At 38.8% G+C, this 23,911-nt stretch overlaps 1 pseudogene; it reads right to left on the reverse strand.

The window, feature by feature from the left end:
* Positions 1-6,027: 6,027 nt before the first annotated feature.
* On the reverse strand, positions 6,028-16,042 carry LOC112824273 (poly(rC)-binding protein 2 pseudogene; annotated as a pseudogene).
* Positions 16,043-23,911: the final 7,869 nt, after the last annotated feature.

Consider the following 23,911-nt stretch of genomic DNA (forward strand, 5'->3'; position numbering starts at 1 on the left):
AAAGTCAAGTTAGGTTGTAGTATAAAATGAATTCTGGATTTGAATCTTTGTTGGAGATACATATATAAAATATTTTCTACATCTCTGTGAGTTGTCTTTTGACTTTCTTCATTGTGACTTTTGGTGATCAGAGTTCTTAATTTTAATATTCTGTTGGTCAGGTTTCTCCAGAGAAACAGAATATTCATGGTATTGGCTTATGTGACCGTGGAACCTAAGAAGTCCCATGATCTGCTGTCTGCAATCTGGAGTCTCAGGAAACCTGCTGGTGTTCATTGGCCTGAGAGCCAATGGTATAGATTCTAGTCTGAGTCTGAAGGCCTGAAAGCCAGGAGTCCTGAGGGCAGGAGAAGATTGATGTTCCCCCTTAAGTAATCATGCAGACCCCCAGTGAATCCTCCCTCTAACTTTTTTGTTCTATTCAGGCCCTCAAAGGATTAGATGATGCCCACCCACATTGGAGAGGGAAATCTGCTTTATTCATTCTACCAATTCAAATGCTAATCTCTTCCAGAAACACCCCTCACAGACACACCCAGAAATAATTTTAGTCAGATAGCTGAGCAGCCTGTGATCCAAATTGACAAAAAATTAACTGTCACAAATATAGTCCAATTTGTCAGTTGTTCCCTTTATGGTTAGCATCTTTTGTGTCCTATTTCAGAAATATTTGCGTATGCCAAGCTAATGAGGATGGTGTCCTATGTTTTCTTCTGAAAGTTTTATTGTTTTACCTTTCATATTTCAATCTGCAATCCATCTTGAATAGATTTTGCTTAGGAGATAAGAATTTTTTTTCATATGGATATCTAACTGACCTGTCAACATTTATTGAAAATCAAATCCATTTCTCACTGTACTGCAGTGTCACCTGTGTCATGAGTCAGATAAACTAGATGTCATAAATCAGATGTGTAGTTTCTGTTTGAACTCTACTGTTTCATTGTTCACTTTTTCTGTCTTTGCACCAATACCACTCTGTCTTCCAGCTCTGTTCTTCAAGATGCTTTAGCCATCCTTGGTCCTTCTTATTTCAATGCAAATTATAAAGTCAGCTTGTTGATGTCTACCTAAAAAATTTAATGTTGGGGTTTTTGATTGGGATTGTGTTGAACTTCTAGATCTATATGGATCAGTTTGGGAGAGATGACTGACATCTTTACTATTGGTGAATTTGTATATCCTTCCACTTATTTAGAAGTTTTAGAAAAATCTCTCAGTAATGTTTTCATAGTTTTCAATTAAATGCCTTGCACATATTTTGTTAGGCCTTGATGTTTGATTTTTTTGATGCTCCTACCAATAGTATCATTTTTTAAATTTCATTTTTATATATTTGTTTTCATATAGCAGTAGAGTTCCTTTTTATATACTTACCTTATACTCGGATATATTGATGAAATTTAATTATAATAGTTTATATGTTCTTTGGGATTTTCTTTGAAGTCCAGAATTGCAGTGCCTCCAGCTTTGCTTTTCTTTTTCAAGATTGCTTTGGCTATTTGGGGTCTTTTGTGGTTCCATACAAATTTTGGGATTGTTCTAGCTCTGTGAAAAAAGCTCTTGATATTTTGATAGGGATTACATTAAATGTGTACATTGCTTTGGGTAGTACTGACATTTTAACAATATTTGCTGTTCCAGTCCATGAGCATGGAATGTCTTTCCATTTCTTTGTGTCATCTTCAATTTCTTTCATCAGTGTTTTATAGTTTTCGGATTACAGGTCTTTCACCTCTTTGGTTAGTTTTATTCCTAGGTATCTTATTGTTTTTGATGCAAATGTAAATGGGATCGATTCTTTAATTTCTCTTTCTGCTGCTTCATTATTGGGGTATAGAAATGCAACAGATTTCTGTACATTCATTTTCTATCCTGTGACTACTGAATTCATGTATCTGAGCAATTTTTGGTGGTCTTTCAGGTTTTCTGTATAGAGTATCATGTCATCTGCAAATATTGAAAAGTTTTACTTCTTCCTTGCCGATTTGGATGCCTTTTATTTCTTTTTGTTGTCTGATTGCTGAGGCTAGGCCTTCCAGTACTATGTTGAATAACAGTGGTGAGGATGGACATTCCTTTCTTGTTCCTGACCATTAAGGAAAAACTCTTAGTTTTTCAGCATTAGGATGGCCTTTATTACATTGAGGTATGTTCCTTCTAAATCTACTTTGTTGAGGGTTTTTATCATGAATGTATGTTGTATTTTGTCAAATGCTTTTTCTGCACTTATTGAAATGATCGTATGGTTCTTTAATTAATGTGCTGTATCACAGTGATTGATTTGTGAATATTGAACCACCGTTGCAACCCCGGAATAATTTCCACTTGATTGTGGTGAATGATTTTTTTAATGTATTGTTGGATTCAGTTTGCTAGTATTTTATTGAGAAATTTGCATCCATGTTCATCAGGGATATTGGCCTGTAGTTCTCTTTTTTAGTGGAGTCTATCTGATTTTGGTATCAGGGTAATTCTGGCCCCACAGAAAGAGTTTAAAAGTTTTCCTTCCTCTTCTATTTTTTTGGAATAGTGTGAGAAAAATAAGTGTTAACTCTTCTTTATTCCTCTTTAAGTGTTTGGTCGGATTCACCTATGAAGCCATCTGGTCCAGGACTTTTGTTTGTTGGGAGTTTTTTTTTTATTACTGATTCAATTTCTTTGCTAGTTATTGGTCTGGTCACGTTTTCTATTTTTTCCTGTTTCAATTTTGGTAGTTTCTAGGAATTTGTCCATTTTTTCCAGATTGTCCAATTTGTTGGCATATAGTTTTTCTTAATATTCTCTTAGTTTGTATTTCTGTGGTTTCAGTGGTTGTTTTGTCCTCTTTTACTTTGGATTTTGTTTATTTGAGTCCTTTTTTTTTTAGTTTCTATATCATTTATTTCTGCTTTAATCTTTATTATTTCCTTCCTTCTGTTGGCTTTTGGCCTCATTTGTTGTTCTTTTTCTAGCTCCTTCAGGTGTAAGGTTAGGTTGTTTATTTGGGATTTTTCTTCTTAAGCTAAGCATGTGTTGCTGTATATTCCCCTCTTGTTTTATGTTCCTTTTTCTCTCCTTTGATTCCTCTTTTTTTATTATTTATTTATTTGATGGAGAGAGACACAGCGAGAGAGGGAATACAAACAGGGGTAGTGGGAGAGGGAGAAGTGGGCTCCCTGCTCTGCAGGGAGCCCGATGTGGGGCTTGATCCCAGGACCGTGGGATCATGACCTGAGCCGAAGGCAGAAGCTTAATGACTGAGCCACCCAGGTGCCCCCCCATTGATTCCTCTTCTATATCAATCAGATGTCTTTTTTTTTTTTTCCCCAAATTTCCTTCTATTAAAAGTAAAGATGACTTGGGCGCCTGGGTGGCTCAGTTGTTAAGTGTCTGCCTTCGGCTCAGGCCATGATCCCAGAGTCCTGGGATCGAGTCCCACATCGGGCTCCTTGCTCAGCAGGAAGCCTGCTTCTCCCTCTCCCACTCCCCCTGCTTGTGTTACCTCTCGCTGTGTTTCTCTCTGTCAAATAAATAAATAAAATCTTTAAAAAAAAAAAAGTAAAGATGACTTATTTTTTGCCAGGGAGGGTCTACCTTTTTTCTATAAGCAGATTAAGTGCCTTAATGCCATCAGCTAATGGGAGACTGCATTACTGTTTTGATAAGACATAGTTTACTTCTGGCCACCCCTTTTCCAGTGGCTTATCTTTTTTGGAATTTGAACTGAGAGTGTGAGGGTCTTTCCTTCTTAAGCATTGATGGACTGCAGATAATTCTGCTCTGTTCCTCACAGGTTTTCAGGTTAAGATTTTAGCAAATTACCCCAAACAGTCCTCAGAATTCAGGAAGTGGCTTGATGAGGAAACATACTGTGTATTTGCCACTCTTCAGTCTCCCTTGTTTCCCTCCATTTTCCACCCACCACCAAAAGCTCTTCTGCTTTCTCTGACCCCCAGAAGCAGTCTTCTCCCAGGGGCCAAGCCTGAATTCCCAGCTTCTAGCCATGGCCACCATTGGCAACTGCCCCTCAGAAAACATAGCTGCCAAATGCTGAACATCAAAGATGATTAAGACCTATTTCCTTCTCATACCCCAGAGTTTCCTGACCTTTTTAAAACCACGACACATATGGAAAATAATATTTATTACATTATTTATTTATATATAAATATATATATATAATGTCAGACTATAGTAAGTAAGAGGAGGATGCTTATAGCCATAAATTTCTGGAGCAGAGGTCTAGCCAACATAGGTCTTGACCAGATCACTCCACTTTACAAGGTGAGAAGATCAGTACTTTCACATTTGTGACCCATTTGTGGCACTGATTTAGACTTTTGCCTTAATAAATTTGTTGCTCTTTTCTAAGATTCTGAATATTTTTTCATGCCCTTTGGTGGAGAACTGGTACTAACTCTAGATGCCTTTTGGAACTGAGATGATAATGTAGGTGTGCCAGAATCCCTTCCTTAGTCTGGGTCTCTATTCCATGGCCCATCTAGACTCCTTAATAGCCTGTTATTTGGAAGCAGAAATTAGTTAGCCTGTTTACCCCCTCAGTTTCTCTTCTGTTCTTTTTCTATTACAAATCTTCCTCATTCAGAGGAACACATAATTTCCATTGTTTGGAGTGCAGTGTAGTTTGGCTTTGAAACAGCTGAGATAAAATTATCATTTGCAATGGGAAAATGACTGAAACAAAATGACATGTATGGTTGAGTTTATGCTTATTTGTTTTATTAACTTTTTACATTCTAAGTCTGTGGATAACTTAGTATTTTAGTTGATAAATGCAGATCCTCTGCAGTTCCAGAAAATCTCTTGGTTTCTAAAAAATGTAAACTTATGTCTACTTCACAAACAAATGTTTTATTTCATTTATAAATAGTTGAACCAGTAATAAGCTGAAAATTTACTATGATACTTAGCTGAGGAATGATGTGGAAGATTATTAGAATGTATTCACACATTAGAGTTTAATTGAGTCTTTGTGATATTCTTTATGGTATGGTAAATATGTAGAGAGAACCATAGCCTATACTTATGGCATTCATTCCTGCTAGGATTACATTATAATTGGACAATTAATCACTGTAAATACACAGCTTAAGGTAACAGGAATGGCCAGGATAACAATATTCCCTAAGCTGGCTTACAGTCATCAGGTTGCTGCTGGTGATGGGGGCCTTGTAAATGGAACACAGCAGAACTGTTTAATGACACTAGGCCATAGGAGATGGTAAAGCCTGTGGCTCCCATAGTGAAACTTTATGAGGCGGCAGCACTTCCTAATCCTAGGAAGTTCATAAATGAATTAGCAAACCCCCAATTGTTAAAGGCAAAAGGATCCAGTTATGATTCTCTAACTGCTAATAATGAGGCCATTCTGTCATTAAATACTTCATTTCATGATTTTGAGATTCCCATTTTAACTAAAATATACAATCAAGTTAACTGTCATATGTTACTGATTAGTAAATTGATAACAGCATACAGAACCAAGGTATATGGTAAGATGGGCTAAAGCACATTTAATGTTTAATGATTATTAAGGCAATGGAAAAGAGTATAAGTAGAGTGTTTAAACTCTAGTTCTCAATTAATTTCAGCATTCGTATCTATCAGTATAAGTTTTATAGTTTTCCAGCTGCTTACACACACACATATATATTTTAATGGGAAGCGTTTATTCATTAACACAGAGCCTAACACATCGTTATATTGCAATGCAGAATAAAGCTCCAAAAAAAGTAACAGAATGAAAAGGAAGAGCAAGATGTGGCTCTAGATAAAGAATTCAACAAGTCAGACTCTGAAACAGGCACTCAGATGGAATGGCCTAACCCTAACCCCAGGTTACCGTTACCCCCACCCCCACCCTGTTATGCCCCAAAATAGTCAAAAGGAAACGGTCACAAGCTCACAATTGTTTGGTTCTCACCAATGTTAACAAAGAAAAACAAAATGAACCAAGAAGTACTTGAGGGGGTGCCTCAAGATATTCAATCAGTAGGGGGAGAATCTCTGTTTCTCGCCTTTCAGTTAGTTAGTTACACATGGCATGGCTGAGGTGGTGGTGGTGGTAGTAGCTGAAGCCCTGGTACCCTTAGCAGCAGACACAACATTTAGAGCCAGGAGAGGGATGGGTTTCATGCCAAGCAGACTGGAGACACCAGGGGCGGTCGGAAGAGGGTTGGGGAGGCTGGAGAGTGTGTCGGAGGTCCCTGCTGCAGCGAGCGAGGGGGTGGTGGTGGAGGAGGAAGAAGAAGAAGAAGGGGTGGAGGGTTGAGAGAGGTTGATGCTGAGGTGATCAGGGATCGTGACAGAGGCTGCCTGGGAGGAGGGTATAGCGTTTTCTAAACTGACATTGATTAGATATTGAGCCAGGCTAATGCTGGCAGCAGATCCAGTGATGGCAACCTGCCTATCAACAGATCCTTCCACTGGGTTTGCAGTTTTCATCTGTGCCCCAGACATCTGATGGATCTCATTGATTTTGGTGCCTTGACGCCCGATTATGCAGCCAACCAAATCATTTGGAATGGTGAGTTCATGAGAAGTAGTCTGAGCAGATGCATCCAAACCACTGAATCCGGTGTTGCCATGCGTCATGGGAAAATGAGACTGTTGCATTGCCAACTGATGCAGCTTGGTCAAATCTGGCTGTGGAATGGCATATTGTCCTTGAATGGTATAGGCCTGACCACCTGCAAAGATGACTGGAGAACTGTTCGGCTTGGGCTGGTATGGGATGGTCACGCCCTTTGGGGGGGACTCCAACATGACCACGCAGATCTGTTTCACACAGTGATGGATTGCGGAATGCCAGCAATAGTGATGCCCCACTTACTTGAGTTGGGGAGCATATCCCCTGCCACCTGGACCTGAGCCCCTGTACTCTCGTATTTCTTTGATCTTGCAACCACCTTTCCCAATGAGAGAGCCACACTGACTGGCAGGGACCACCAGCCTCAGGGTAACTGGGGGTCTACTGGCAGCTGTACTATTGGTCATAGACCTGCTGATGTCCTCTTCCAGTTTGTCAATGATCGTAGCGAAGGCTTTGAAGATGGCGTTAGTGGGTCCAGCCAAAGTGATAATTCTCTCAGGACAATTCCCTTCTGAGATGTTGATAGGAGCACCACACTCCTCAGGCATCTTCTTAACTGATTCTCCTTTCTTTCCGATGATACTGGCAACTTCCTTTCCATGAATAAGTAGCCGGATGGTGAGAGTGACATTTAATCCACCTTCAGTCACACCGGTGTCCGTGTCGAGCAGTGTTCTGGGCAGCTGGACTTTGGTCAAGTCTTTGGTCACTGGTGGAGGTGAAAGCCAAAAACTGCAGGTGTGAGTCAACTGAGGGGAAAAGGGGAGCGGGCGGGAAGGGGAAGGGCAGAACAACAGGGGCGGGTGGAACGTGAGGCCCCTCCCCGCCCCCGCCAACCCCCCCCCCCTGCCATGGGCAGGCAGAGGAGGAAAAGGAGGAAGCAGGGGGAAAGTGACCCCGGGGCTGGTGGAGGGCACAGGCTGCGGCTGCTCCAGCTACTGCCTCTGCTGGTCTGGGAGTACACATATTTCATTATAAAATTATTTCCAAGAATTTTGGATTTTTTTGTATAGATCAAGAATTGTTAGCTTCTTATTAGTGATTAATAGTACATATGAAAAGTGTCACTTTTATCTTCTATTTAGTCACATTCCTAATGAATTCTGTCAGTATTTTGGTTGATACTCTTGCCTTTTTAAATAGACAGTATAAGATTGTAATTAACAATATTAATAGTTAACATTGTACTTTCTTAAAGCATTATTTGTGTTTAAAATGTCTTTTTACAAATGACTTATTCATATAGGGATCCAAAAAAAATTCACATATTGCATTTGGTAGACATGTGTCTTGAATCTTTAATAGTTGCCCTTCCTTTATTTTCCATGACATTTATTTATGGAATAAATTGGGTCATTTGCCCTACAGAATTTCTTACAGTCTTTATTTGACTGATTACATCCTCATGGTATTATTTAATATGTTTCTGCATCTTCTGTATTTCATGTAAACCAGTAGTTAGGTTCAAAATCTTGATTGAATTCAGTTTTAAATCTTTTTGGCAAGAATACATCATAGGTGTACTGTAAACTTTCAGTTGCATCACATTAGGAGTAATGTACTGTCTGCTTGTCCTACTATCATTAACATTAAAATGGATCAGTGGATTCTGAAGATATCAAACTGATTCATTCATTAAAAAGAATTATGTCAACACTTAGCAAATGCTTTGAAGCAGTCATTGATAATCCTTGCTAAGATCCATTATTTCACTAGGGAATCTTAAAATGGTGGTTTTCTAATTCTATTATTCTTATGCATTTATTCATTATCACTTTTCTAAATTTTGTAAATTTCCTTGTTTTGGTCTGTTTTGTCATATATTAATGCTGATGCATGTTAAAGTCTCCCACTGCATGTGTGTTTCTGCTCATTTTTCCTCCTACAAGTATTATTTTTATTCCACATACTTTGATGCTATTATTTGGATATTATCTACTCCTTTCAAAAGATATCTGAGACTATTTACTTTGAAGCTTTTGTGGGTAGTCACAAAGTTGATGACTTATGTATTACAAATTATATTACTTAAGTAGACTTCATTATTTTATGCCTTTTTTCCTTGAATTATAGTTGGTTGTTATAAGTATTGCTCCCTCTAGATACCTTTTCTTCATATTTGCCTGATAATTTGTGCCTATTTCACTATTTTTGTTTCGGTGCCTTTTCATGGAGATAGGAGTTTGCTACTTTCTCCCCTTCCTAGTCCTTGATAATTTTGTCTAGGAAAATTTAGTCTGGAAATAAAGCTGTTTGCTGGTTTTATAATAGTACAATATAAATATTACTTTAAAATAAAAATTAATGTCATAGCCATGTGTAAAATAATCATTTAAATTTTATATTTCTTATCTTTATCTTATTTCATGGGGTCACACCTAGCCTGGGAACCCTGAAACTGGTAGTTAAAGCATGTTAGGAGACCTCAGAATTACTATAAAAAAGATGAGGAAGATGATCTTTTCTTTTGTTAACAGGTCAACTATTACTTAATAAGGAATATGAGGTTTCTTGATTTTTCAGATAGAATTTATTTATTTTTTTAAAGATTTTGTTTATTTTTCAGAGAGAGAGCACAAACAGGGGAAACAGGGAGTGGCAGGCAGAGGGAGAAACAGACTCCCCGCTGAGCAAGAGCCTGATGTGGGGCTCTATCCCAGGAGCTGGGATCATGACCTGAGCCAAAGGCAGCCACTTAACCGATTGAGCCACCCAGGAGTCCCATTTCAGTTAGATTTTAAAGAGCACTATGACATAAAACAGTATGTTATCATTTCAGTTTTCCTGTTTGGTCTTAAGATGGTAATTCCCCAAGTCTATTTTGAAAGTTGTTCATATTCTATGTGATGATACTTTTCAAGTTTCAGTCAAGACAAGTCTTTTTTCATGACTTATTTTTCGTTTTCTTCAGTGATTGTTGATCTAATAAGGTTTTCAACTTAATTTTATCATTAATAACTTAATTATGAAGTTAATGTTTTTAAAAGCAAATTCAAATGGTACAAAGGAATATGATGTAAAAAATATTACTTCAGCTGCTTCTCACCCCAGATACCACTCCCCAGAGTAGCCACTAGTAATAGTTGCCTATTTAAAATGCTTAACCTTTAAAAGAAAGCCTAATTCTTTAACTTTAAATAATTTAGTCCAAGGAAGAAATGGTATCTGGTTCTTTTGTAAATAACAAGAATTGATTTTAAATACTTTTAAATATTAGTAGCCCACAAAGCTAGAGATACTGAACAACATTGAAAATGTTTGTTAACGCTGAAATGGCCAAGTAAACATTTTTCTGTAATTTATTTTCCATTGTCTGTTTTGAGTAAAAGCATAAGCTACTCTCTTTAAAAGGATGTTTTTCTATATTCAAATAGGTATAGCAAATTTCCACTATTCATGTAAAATCAATATATAATTTTAGTGATTTCAGTTCTATTTAAAAATGAAAGTATGGTTTATCAGGGGCATTTTATGTTTTTCATCTTAATGCAATCCTTTTAAGTCCATACATTCCAGTATCCAAGTTTTAAAGTAGTTTGTATACACCCAACATGCAAGGCCATGACTTTAATCATTTCCTCACCAGAACTTCAATTATGCCAAGCACTTTTTAATTATCCTGCAGCCCACAAGTCTATTCTTAGTAAAAAGTCTGACTTGTACAGAGGCAGTATATTCCTCTGTGGCAAAATTCAACTCACCACTTTGCAACCCCACCCATGAAAAAGCCCTGTGAATTAAAAGCTACTAAATTAAGTGTGTATTTTTAACAGCTTCAATTTTCAAGTCAATTTTGGCATAAAAGTTGACATTTTTTTTGAAGTACAAAAATGCTATGTTGGCATTTCATGGTATTTTCAGAATGCAGTTTGTTTTTTGGGTTGTCTCCTTTACAAAGTTAGTTTCTTATAACATCAATTTTTTTTTCTAAAGGGAATGTGTTTAATCATTTGCCCTATCACTTTTTATTTTTATGTTACTTAAAGAAGAAAATTCTGAACCAAGAAGAGTGATAGAAAAAGAACTTATATGTGAGGACAGATCTGTAGGGTAATGGGTAAAGGTTTGGGGCACAGTGGGTGGCAGGAGAAGCAGTGAGCTGAAGTGTAGCTGGGGTTAGCATTTCATGCACAGATTAAAACCTGTAATGCAAATCCTGAAATTAAGAGAAAGTAAACTACATAAAATTATTGTGGTGTTTTACTCTTTTTACTTCCTAGTGATGGAAAATCTGTCCCAATGAATGCAAATAAAATACAAAGTCATTCTAGGAAATGCTTGTATAAGGTTAATGTTTATAAGAGATGCTAAATACCTAATACTATATATTATGTTAACTCAAGAAATAGTTCATAAGAACCTCTTACATGTAAATCCCTGTACTTCTTTTACGTTATAATGTAGCTCCAGTAATTTACTGCCTCATGATCCACCTTAGGAAATGCTGCACTGTTCAAAATCTGAGCTTAGGAAATGTGGGCTCCATCAACAGTTTTCCTTGTTTTTCTTTGCCTTCATCTACTATAGAGACTGGACTATCTAAACCTTCAATTCCCCAGCTTGCTTTTCGGCTAAAAGTTGCATGTTGAAATTTTGACCAATGAGGTGTAAGGGGAAGGTCACTGGTGCCACATGGTGTCTTTCTGCCAGGGGGTCTGGAAGTGCTGTTGTCATCACTGAGAGTGGTAGAGCTGAAGGTGAGAAGCAGCCTGGGTCCTTGAAGGTATCCTTGACCACCATACTAGCTGTGGACTGCCTACTCTGGGACTTCTTGTGGCATGAAATAAACAAACCTCTTCTTATTTAAATCACCTGTCACTGGGGTTCCTGTTACTCTTAGCCACATCCATGGCTAAGGGAAAAAATTAATTTGGCAATAAACATGATAGTGGTCTTCACAGTCCAGATTGTGGTAGCCGGTCTCCAAGGTGGCCCACAAGGATCCCCATCTCCTTCACACCCTCGTGTAGTTACCTCCCACACTGTCCCAGGGTTGGTTTGTGTGACCAGTAGAATGTGGCTTCTAAACCCTGTGACACTGTGAAAATTAGATTAAAAATTTAATCATTTATTTAGTAACTCTAAAACTACTTCTATTGTCTTTTTTATGGAATGTCACATTTTTCTTTTTATATGACATGTTTTCTGGTCAATTATAATATATATCCTTTATTAGAATGAGAAAATTTAAAACATTTTTAAAATTAATTTCTGAAAACCGCTTATATAATACTATATACCAGGTTCTTTTCTGTGCTCTTTAACTTCATTAACTCACTTTTTTTTCTTCAAATGACTTCTTGAGATATTATTTCAACCACTTGGCATTTGGAGAAATTGAAGCAGAGAGGTTAAAAGTCCTGCCCAAGGCTACACACTTAGGAGGTGGAAGAGCTGGGATGTGACCCTAATTAGGCTGCTTCCAGCACTGGTAATCACCTGCAGGAAAATCACCTGCAATTCTACTAACCAAAAAAAAAAAAAAAAAAAAGCAAAACAAACAAAAAACAAAAAACAAAAAAACCCAGCCTCCTTTCTATAGATATGTATATACATTCCTAGTGTGTAGGTTGTTTACTTTTTTAGCATAACAAGTCAGTTCCTGCTTTCATCCACAGCTCCTTAAGTATCATTGTTCCTCTGATTTGGGGGCATATATGAGAATGCTGACTGTTATCTGTATTCTGCTGGTGTAGCCAGCTCTATCCATCAGTGTTCACCAACAGAGCGAAAGTAGTACAGAAAAGTGGTTATGAATGCGTTGAAGGGATTGAAGGACCAAAAAAGGGAAGGTGTATTTACCTAAAGATTAGTAACTGCTGGAGGCCACTACCATGCCCAAGACAGGAGAAGCAGAAAGGCAGATGCTTTGCCCAGACCCCACAGCCTGTGTGCTCCTGAGGCTGCCAGAGCCCAACTGCTGCTGATTTATAGGAAGCAGGGAGTTCTGCAGCATTGGAAATGAAGCTAGGCAGACTTTATTACATCCTACAATTCTGCAACCTTTGGTGAAGCATTTTATTGCACCGTGCAAGCCATCAGGGTTATGTTTCAATCACAATGCCTGAGAGGCTAACTTTACAATAACCTCATCGACCGTCCTACACTTCCTTGGCTATGTCCTTAGAACCTTTTCTAAGGTTCTTGGCTTGGATGGAAAGAAAATGACAGTTAAATTAAAAAAAAATCCTACCAATGCTACACGGGTCCAGGAATCCTATTGTCCATGTTGCCTGCTGGGGGCTCAGATTTGCCTGCGGCTGCCATGTTTCTCAGAGCTACCTCCAGGTGGGCAGTCCTCCTCGTTCCCAATTTCTGCCATTGTCTCCCGTCGGCAGATTCTCTCTGCGAGACAGACTCTCTCTCTGGGAGTATGGAAAAGAATGGAGTATGCAGACTTCTAGCTTCCTGCCATGGGGGAGAAACAGAAGGGTAGAAAAGGAGTTGAGGGCTAGTGGCCAACGAGCAGACCGGTCTTAAAAACATTGACATTCCCCTTGACATGTTTTCCTTCCCTTAACACATTTTCCATGTTGTTAAATATTCCACAATTAATGGCTGCATCATATTCTCTATTAATTATTACTGCTCTGGTCAAGTTTATTTGTTGTCTTAGTTTAATTTTCCTCATTTTCTTTGAAATTTTAGTTTTTTTAAAGGCAGTTTTTTATTTTTTATTTATTTTTTAAGATTTTATTTATTTATTTGAGAGAGAGAGAATGAGAGAGAGCACGAGAGGGAAGAGGGTCAGAGGGAGAAGCAGACTCCCTGCTGAGCAGGGAGCCCGATGCGGGGCTTGATCCCGGGACTCCAGGATCATGACCTGAGCCGAAGGCAGTCGCTTAACCAGCTGAGCCACCCAGGCGCCCTGAAATTTTTGTTTTAAGGCTTATTTTGTGTGGGAGTTTCCATCTTCCTCTCCTCTAAAGCCTCCTAGTCTATCAGTTTTTTGGTTGCCTCTACCATCTCTAGCAAGTCATGGTCTTAGCTGGTGGCTCCAGCTTCTGTCCCTTGGTGAGTGGAGATAGATTCAGTCATTGAGCTGGCAAAGGGTAACACTGTCCTTGCTTCCAGCTTTCATAAGGACACCTGGCTCTGTCAGCTCACACAAGTCTGACTCGGCTGCAGGCTTCAGCGCCTGCATTTTGCTGCAGATTATCTATTACGCTGCTTTTGAATATGACTATGACTTTTCTTTATATAAAAACACCTATCATTGCTATGTTTACAGTAGTAGGAGGAATGTAAAGCATGAATGCTTAATGTCATAGTAATGACAAATCTGTCTTAATACATTTAGTTAATTTGCTAGGTTTTTTAGGTAATCATATTACCCAAGCATAATGAGAACTGGAACCATTATTTAATCAGTACTTCATACATGGTGGGTACGCTCTGCTGTGTGCTTTATCTATGTGTTAGGACTTGGAAATGGGCAAAGATTACAGCAGAGTGCTTTCGGTAGGGTGCAGGTATTGTCCAGGAGACCTTCAGATTATCCCATTGCAGAAATGTGCACCTTTAATTGACTTTCTTTTGACTAGATTATTTTAACAACTCTCTAAGGATAGCTATCAAATTGTAAAAAACAAATAGCAATGCAAATAATTCCAGTTCATACCAATGTAAATGAATTTTGACTGGAGATTGTAAAGCTTTGTAAGTCAAATTCTCATTTGAACAGGTGTTAACCATCATATCAGTTCCCTCAGTAAAGAGTTGAGTAAAATCTTTGGTACATGTCTGTTTTATATTTGTGTAGGAGTCATGATTTTACTTTTCTGAAAATTACACTTTAGCATACATAGTATCTTCCAATCTTCATAACCTGAGAAATAGGTATTTTTCATATTTAATAGATGACAAAACTTGAGATCAAATGGCTTCCCGGCTCAATGTCAAATTAACTAGTAAGTGGCCAAGCTGGGATTTAAATACCCAGTTTTGCTACCTTTAAGAGATCTGCTCTTATAGTTTATTGCTTGCCTTGGAGAAACTCCATTTGCTCACAAAATGTTTTTTTTTTCAAAAATATATTAACAACAGCAAAACAATAACTAATATTTATTAAGTGTTTACCATGCACCAAACTAAATGTTTATATAGATTAACTCATTTAATAGATGAAAAAACTGAGCTTAAAGAGGTTCAATAACTTGCTCACGGTTTTCCATGCTATTTCTAGTTTTTTCCTTCTTTCTAATTCAGTAGTTCTCAGCACTAGCAGCACATCATAATTATCTACAGAGCTCTTAAAAATCAATTTATCAGAGTTTCTTAAAAGTTTCCTAGCTGGTTCTAATATTTAGAATCATTATGTAGGGGCACCTGGGTGGCTCAGTCAGTTAAGCATCTGCCTTCCACTCAGGTCATGACCTCAGGGTCCTGGGATCGAGCCCCGCATCAGGCTCCCTGCTCAGGGGGGAGCCTGCTTCTCCCTCTCCCTCTGCTGCTCCCCCTGCTTGTGCTCCCTCACTTTCTCTCTGTGTCAAATAAATAAATAAAATCTAAAAAAAAAAAAATAGAATCATTATGTAAGTGAGACCATTTAACACCTTGCTTCCCTCAATAGCTGATACTTAGACAAACCTGTAGTCCCTGTGTTTGCTTTTTTTTTTTTCCCGATATAGCTTGGGAAGGGAATAGTGGGGCTGAGATCTATGTTATCTTGAAGTTTGAGTGTCTAGAAGTGTCCAGAGTTTAAATAAAAGCATTTGAAAAATTGAGGTTAGCTGAAAGTCAAATCATAACAGGAGCATAGCACATTGAAAAACCTCTCACTGCTAAGTAAATGACTTTTGCATTGATTCACCAAATCAATAAGATCTGCCTTGTAGTGCCAACCAATAATACTATGAAAGTCAGTATTTGCTTAGGAAATGTACTCTTTCTGTGATTTAGAAAATTATTTGGATGGCCTATTAATATTTTTTACAAAGTTCTTCATCCCCTTGCCTACTGATGCAGACAGGGTGGCTTAAAAGCCATTTGCAATCTTGCATTCTTGCCTTTTTCTACATAATGGCTTGAAAGCTAAAATACTCACCTTTTTTCTTTTTTTTTTTAAAGATTTTATTTATTTATTTGACAGAGAGAGACACGGCGAGAGAGGGAACACAAGCAGGGGGAATGGGAGAGGGACAAGCAGGCTTCCTGCCGAGCAGGGAGCCCGATGTGGAGCTCGATCCCAGGACCCTGGGACCATGACCTGAGCCGAAGGCAGACGCTTAACGACTGAGCCACCCCGGCGCCCTCACCTTTTTTTTTTTTTTATGATTGATTGATTTATTTGAGAGAGAGCGTGGAGCCCATCAGGGGGCTTGATCTCATGACCCATGAGATCATGACCTGAGCCAAAACCAAAAGTTGGACACTTAACTAACTGAGCCCTCTGGGAACCCCTAAAATACTCACCTTTCTAACAGTCTTTCCACTAGAGGTGACCATGCGACCCAATTCTAGCCAGTAATATGTAAGTCATTATATGAAACTTTGAAACAGCTTTTTCAGGGGGATCAACTACGCTGCCGTGGCCCTGATGGGAGGTAAGGCTTGAGGGGGTACAGCAGCCACTTTGTGACCGTGTGGAGAAAAGCCCCACACCAGGTGTGGTGGAGTGGAAGGAGAGGACTGACTGGGTTTTCGGTGATAATGGAGCTCCAGCTCTTGACAGCCGTACGCTGGACATTTTATTACACGAAAGAGTTAGCCCCTTAAGTATTCAATCCACTTTCAGTTGTTGTTGTTGTTGCCGCTTACAGCTAAAGTTAGTGTCCTAACAACTACATCTGCATTGGAAGTAGTAATGCATTTTTTTTTTTTGGTCATTTTATCTGAAAAACCATAGGCAAACAAAAGTTTCTGAAAGCAGAGTAGTGCTCAGTCAGTTTAATTCAATCCAATTGGGAATCTATTACAGGATCTCCTAAATTAGATTTTTTTTCATTTTTTTAAAATTAGTCGTGTATAGTGCTGTCTCCGTACCCTAATTAGTTTCCATTCTTATCTCAAATTAACTGGTAAGTTCTAACTAAAAATGTATATTGTTAAATTAATTAAACAGGGGGCAATTAAACTGAGCTGGTTCAAATACCTTAGCAGCTTGGTGTAAGCAAATTAAAACTAAAGCCTAAAAATGCTGCAAGGTTAAGAAATCAAAACCTGAAGACAACCAATCACAAACAACCAACTAGGCTTTTCCAAATAAAGCAATACTTCAGCTAGAGCCAGTCAAATAATTTCCTTGCTTTCCTTCTACCTCTTCACTATTAAAATCTTGCCCATTGCTCCTGTCAGGGGAGAACTCCTACTAATCACTTCCAGTTTGGTGCTACCCAATTAGAATGAATTTTTGCTCAAATAAATTATTTTTTTTAAATAAATTCTTAACATTTTTAATATGCCTCAGTTTGTCTTTTAACAATACCCAGAACTTATCTAAATACCACTCCTATTTCTTTCTCTGTAACAGTAAAACATTATAAAACCTAGCACTTAGTAGTTACCATCTTTCTTCTCTTAGTTTCAATCGTAATACAAAAATCTGGAAACAGAATCAATTTAGTGTTTGGTAACATAAAACTCTCAGGTAACTTAGGGCTTTATGCATCTCACCCTGAGAGACATGGATCAAACTAATAATGGCATTGTTAGAAAAATGTGACCTGTTTTGTTAGATCTTCTTACTGCTTTTTTTTTTTTTAACTTTTCATATACTTGCTTGGTGATTGTTTGGCCCAATCCTCAGATAGTCTGTTCATATTTCAGACTACTAATAGGGTAAAGTTGCTGTTATTTCATGTAACTGAAAAATAAACAGTAGATATCTAGATTAAATCTAGGATATTTAGTTTCAAATAGTTTTTGGACATTCAGAAAAAATACTAATAATTCATCTATATGTTTTTTTAGATAATATAGTACAACATACTTAATTCTAAAATTTTTCTGAACATAATATTTTTAATTTTTTTTTAAAATAATTCAGAGTGCGTAGTCTTTCCTGCCCAGCATAGCTTAGGTTTTGAGGGGGAAAAATGGTGGGTGGGTAGGGGAGTAGGAAAGATGCATACAAATCATTTTACTATTTTTTTTAATTTTATTGAGCTATAACTGACAAAATTATAAGATATGTAAAGTGTACTGCATGATTTGATATATGTATACATTGTGGAAGGATTCCTCTCATCTAGTTAACACATCCATCACCTCACATATTTATCTTTTTTGTGCATGTGAAAACATTTAAGTTCTATTCTCTTAGCAAATTTCAGCTACATGATGTCACGTTAGCAACTATAATCACCATTTAATACATCAGATGCTCAGACAGTACTGATCTTACACCTGAAAGTTTGAGAAAGTTTTATAATTGTTATGTCAACAATTTCAGCCTTTTTATAGGAAGAAAGAATTTACTTCTCAAAACGAGTAAATTGTTAACGTAAAACTCATCTTGAGTAATGCAAGTAACCCATCCTTTTCTACATGGATTGTCCTAATTATCTTTATGATTAATGGAGAGAAACACAACCATTACAATTTTCTCAAAGGAGATGAATAAGCTGCGGGTAGGTGTTTTGGAATTCCTCATAAGAGCTTTATTGAACATGTTCACTAACGTCTTGCACGGGTGGAACTTTCTATCTGTCCGAATCTATGATCCCATTCAGTTTGGGTTGACAGAATCAGTGCTCCCAGTGGGGACTGTTCAGAGGATTTCACTCCACCCAATACAGAAATGTTTTCCTTGATAACGGAGCTCTGGAATTCCTTTGGCATCATCTCATGGTATGAGGTTTACACACATAGTGAGCCATTTGTCACAAGGTGCCTTGATAAGGAGACCAATTCTCATGCATTACTTTTAATTTTTGAGCGTATATTACTGCCATTCTAAGACTTTAGGTATTCCCAGGTCTCAGGAAAACAGGCACAAAGCACTTTGTTGTACTGAACCCCTTTTGGTCCGCAGAGAAGGAGCCAGGAGCAGTAATCCACAGAAAGAGCCTGAATTGGGAATGGGCAGACAAGACAAGGACAAGGTGCTAGAGGGTAAGAGTCTCAGCCTTAATTCTAGTAAAGTTTGGCCATGAGTATTCAGTCAGGTGAATGGAACACAGCATGTGGGGAACCCACTTCACAGACAGAACAGAAGAAGGAGATGCTAGCTCTCTAGCTTTTTTCCATCTCAGTTATGAGCTTCCTTCCTTCCATCACTCCAGTCACACTGGAATCTCTGACCTTCCCCAGTCTGACTCTAATCCCTCTGCCGTGCACTGAATCGGAGCCCCCTCAGTGCATGTTCAGACCTGACTCAGAAAGTCATCTCTCTTATGTCCTAAACTTCTCATTCAACACATCTTGCCTCTCTCTGCCACCCTTTCTCCTCTTTCTAAAGCAGGGCTTCTTAAAGCAGTTCTGAATGTTTGTCTCCACTTCTACACCTCCCATTCTCTCCTCAACCCACTAACCCTGCCTCCTACCCCACAACTCCGTTTTGCAACTGCTCAAGTCATTCCAGTTTCACCAGAAACCTCCTCATGCAGTGTGCCAGCCGAGTAATCAGCCCCTGCTCCCTGTCAGTCTCATCTGCGCTCACCCTCTCAATCCTGGTCATCCAGTCCCACTGGTCTCCTCTCTCATCAAATCCCCCAATCCCTTGCCCTATTCCAGGCTTTTGTACTTGTTCTTCTCATAGCCTGGGATCCTCTCCCTGGCTGGTCTGTTAGCATCCCTCAGAACTTGGCAGAGATATCCATTCTCAGAGAGGCTTTTTCTGGAACATACATTGGCGTGTGACCTTGAGAACATCACTTACCCTCTCTGTGGTTCAGTTTCTCATCTATAATTAAGGATATAATTGCACATATCTCCTAGGGTTGCTGTAAGGATTAAATAAGATGCACATGTCATATTTAGAACAAGACGACATACAGCAATAATTTAGGATTATTATAAGTAACCGTTTACTATCATAGGCAATGTCATCGTTTTATCTTCCTATTTTTTCCCTTTGTCACACTTATGAGCAGTGATTACATTGTTTATTTGTTCACTTATTGCATGTAGCATGGTAGGATGCAAGGTCCAAAACAGCAAGAGACTCATCTGCCTTGTTGGTTTGTCTACTCTTTATATCTTGCTTGAGCCTGGAGCATGGTAAGTCTCAATACATTTGACACTTCAGCCTCTCTCTTACCTCATGTTACATTTGTCATTGTTGATCGTGCTATTCTTCCTGAAACCCTCTCTTTTGTTTTTTTCTTTTGCCTCCTTGTCTTCCTCTTTAAATTCCAGGATGCATCTGAGAGGGTACAGGACAGAACAGGAGCATGGGAATGGATGGATGAGATTTGGGTGAGGTGCTGCTTTCCCACACAATGAGCTGGGCTCACAACTCTGGTAAAAGAAGGCAAGGATGGATGGAGCTGCTAATCATAACTGAAGAGGGGAACCTAGACTGAGCTGACATGGGATGGAGTCGGGAGTGAAGGGCTTGGGCTTGCTGTTAAGCTCTAGATTAATTCAGCATGTACCAAGCACCCCTAGGTGTCCAGCTGAGCTAGGTGTTAGATTTTTAAATTGTTTTTTAACGTTTTCATTTATTTGATGGAGAGATAGCACAAGTACGCAGAGCAGCAGGCAGAGGGAGAGGGAGAAGCAGGCTCTTTGCTGAGCAGGGAGTCCTACGTAGGACTCCATCCCAGGACCCTGGGATCATGACCTAAGCCGAAGGCAACCGCTTGACTGACTGAGCCACCCAGGCACCCCAGTTTTTAAAAATGTAAACAAGGATCTACAGAATTATTGGAAAGGCTATAAGAGGAGGCTCTATGCTGAGCTTCTAGGAACAACTCCCAATTTCCAAAATCTCACAGCTTCTGCATGGCTAAGAACCTCACAGTCTCCTCCTGACATTTTTGCAGGAAACTGATGATGAAAAGCCATGATACATTTGCTATAATCCAAAGACATAAAATGAAAGCCTTCCACCCTTTCTCTCCACTTAGGACCAGCTTCATGAACATGTAACTTGTGAAGCCATTCAAGATCCCACGCTGAGAAGGGCACCATTCTTGGAGTTTAGCGCTCTGAGGTTGCCACCTTGAAATTCTTAAGTTAAATCTGTGTTTTACTTTGGGACAGTAGATTTTGTGCTGGAAGCTTGGAGCCTCAGCTCTTTCCCCCTGCCACCTCCCTGTGACAGATTCTAGGCCAATCTGTCCCCTATGCCCTGGCACCGCAGGACTGCAGTTTCTGACACTACCCAGCGACCTCAGCCTCCCTCACCCAGAGGAGGCCTGGGCATGGGTGTGGGGAGGATTGGGATTGGTTCAAGTCAGGCGCATGCGCCCCCGGGGGTCTGCGGGCAGAGCAAGTCCTCGAAGTGCTCGTCTTAGGCCACCGGTACCACCAAGCGTTAGGTGACGCGCTGGTGGGACGAGTGTCTTGCCAGCCCCTGTCCCGGTGCCTAGAGCATCGGGCCGTGGAGGGGACAGTACTCTCCGAGTGGCCCATCCTCCGTGGACTGCGGTGGCAGGCTTTGGGAAAGAGAGATGCCTGACTGGATTTCTGGAGGCTTCGGTCCTGTAGCAGGTGAGAGACGAAACCCAGCAGCTAGTGCGCAGAATTGTGGGCAGGGCCCCTGCGCGCAGATGAGTGTCTGCACTCATAATCTGAGTGTCCCCGCGTTCTGGGAGAGCAACATTAAATAGCAAACAAAAAAGAAAAAAAAATATCCACCCTGAGGACTTGTGGGAAAGACTACGGAAGGAAGGAAAGTTTTTTTCCTGCTTTTTGTACAGGGCCCACGCATGTTCATTTAGGAATGGGCCCACAAATTCTGTAGCTACCCCAGTCTCCCCTTAATTTAGTTTGAATCTAGGTCTTTGATAAATGCGCCTGATTGGTGAAACCCACATCACATCCTAGCCTTTGGTTATGAGAGAGTCTGGGAAGTGTAGATTTTAGCTTTCCAGCCTAAGTGGTACAGCAAGGAGGTTGGAATGGATGTTGAGTAAGACAGCCTGCTTTATCTGCCACAATTACCTACATGGTGAGCCTGGCAAGAGTGGTACCCTGTATGTACACTAGGCTCGGTGGAGCAGGCTGGATCTGGCTCATCACTCCTTTATCCCCAGTTCAGGGTACAGGACCTGTCACATAGTAAGATCCCAATATTTGTAGAATTAAATTGTTAATCACCCGTTTTGTATCCGCTGTAGTTATTAGCCTATACATCTAATGGTATATTATATTCTCTCTTGCCATAGTTCTTATTAACTGTAGATCTTCACTATTGGTGACAAATTCATATTCAAATGCAGTGGGTTAGTAAAAAAAATAGACATATGGATTATACTTAGTGATTTCTTTTCATGTATTGGGCAGAGCTAATACAAACCTGGTACCATATGTCCATCATGCTTAGTGAGTTAAATCACTTACTGTGCCATTATGAAAACATTAATAATGTTTACCCAGACACAGAAACCACCAATATGAAATTAAATTCCTACTAGTCTTCATCTTTTGAATTTCACAAACTGGAATTAATTTCAAAGGGAACATGTCTGGCTGAAGTGTATTAAGAGGGGAAAATCACAGAATATTCTATGGAAAAATTAGTTTGATTTAAAACAGAAATGCCTGAGTAGAATCAAACTTTTCATATACTTCTCACCATCTCCAAAATGGAAAGTAAAGAGTATTTCCACCAAAAGGTTTTAATTAAAAAGGCTTTTGGTGTGTGTGTGTGTGTGTGTGTGTGTGTGTGTGTGTGTGTGTGTATAAATGTCGCTTAATTACAAAGATATAAAGTTAAAACTTTTACTTGAGATTTAATTAACAATGTAAATTGTGTGGCTATGGATTAAATGATAGTGAGGACAGCTGGGAACTAGTTGGATGATCAGATCATCAGGAGCAATTCAGGAAGCAAAGCTGCACCTCTCAGAATTTATCTGGCTATCCAAGAAGTGGTATGGGGCAGAGGGCTTACTCCAAAGATTCTTTAAATTTACAGGATAAAAGAGGTTGTTGGAATCTCTGGCCTTAGATGTTTTTGTTCAGGGGCTGCATCATGGTAATCTGGCCTGACAGTCCGACAGGTCCTGAATTAGATCGAGTTATAACTCAGAGCATATGAGTTACTTAATCGGAATCAATGAGGCAATTGTGTGACTAACTGGTTTTGATAGCCTAAAGGCACAGTCTGGCCCTTGAGCCAAAGTAGGAAATAAGGGAATTCTAGTTCATTCAGGAAAGTTGGAGCAGAGAATGTTGATTTTTATTATCCTGATAATTTTGTCTTTCACATCAGTTGGACTACAGGATTTATCCTAATCTATTGTGCCTCTAAATTAAATAGTTACATTGACAAAGTGTAACTATGATACTACTATAAATTATAACCAAAATAAATGTTATCTACCCAGGTAATCCAGGATAATCTTCACATCTTTAATTTAATTATATCTGTAAAGTCCTTTTTGGCCCTATAAAGTAACATTCATAGGCCAGGGATTAGGACATATATATTTTTTGGGGGGGACATTATTCAATCTAATATGCATGCTGTCTGAAAATGTGCCCAAACTCAAACCTATTTACTACCTATAACCACTGAACAGAATTTCTAAGGATGGAGATTCCAAAGACCTTTCTTTTTGACTACCAGTCATACACCTAGGTTTCTGATGAAGTTTATTTTAAAAGAGGGTTACTTGAGGGAATATCTGACGACATAATTTCTGTTTTTAAATATCCAGACTAATTTAGATATAGTTTTCAAAGATCCTGATGGTTAGATTTGAATTAAATTTTATTGTGGTCTTTTTTTATATGTTACTGAACTTCTTAAATTACTGTGTGTTTCTGCATATTTTTGATCAGCCATGTGGAAGCTATAAGACCTTGAACCTGGAATGCTTCTACCCTGTTTAATTTTTATCATTCTGGGACTGATAGGTTACATTTTGAACTCAATCATGGCTGAATTAATACATTTTTTTCAATGAGTTTATACCTAACAGATCATTTAATATGTCCTATCTGATTTTGAACATAGTTATTGGATTATTATTCCTGAAGCTTAAATGAAACGGCAGGGACCTTGTTTCAGAACCCAGACTTTAAATACAGGGCTATCCCATGTTTTTTTGCTTCTTGTGACATTCTGAATATCATGTATCTCACTAAACAATTTTCTTTGTTTTTTTTTTTTGTATTGTTGAATATTTTGGTGAATTAGAAAATGTAGCTTTCAGGTCTTCCTCATAAACTTTCTTGGACTTGAACTGTTTTCTGCTGCTA

The sequence above is a fragment of the Callorhinus ursinus genome, unplaced genomic scaffold (assembly GCF_003265705.2).
Source record: "Callorhinus ursinus isolate GAN/ISIS: 27379988/994484 unplaced genomic scaffold, GSC_fseal_2.0 scaffold9, whole genome shotgun sequence".
NCBI classification, from domain to species: domain Eukaryota; kingdom Metazoa; phylum Chordata; class Mammalia; order Carnivora; family Otariidae; genus Callorhinus; species Callorhinus ursinus.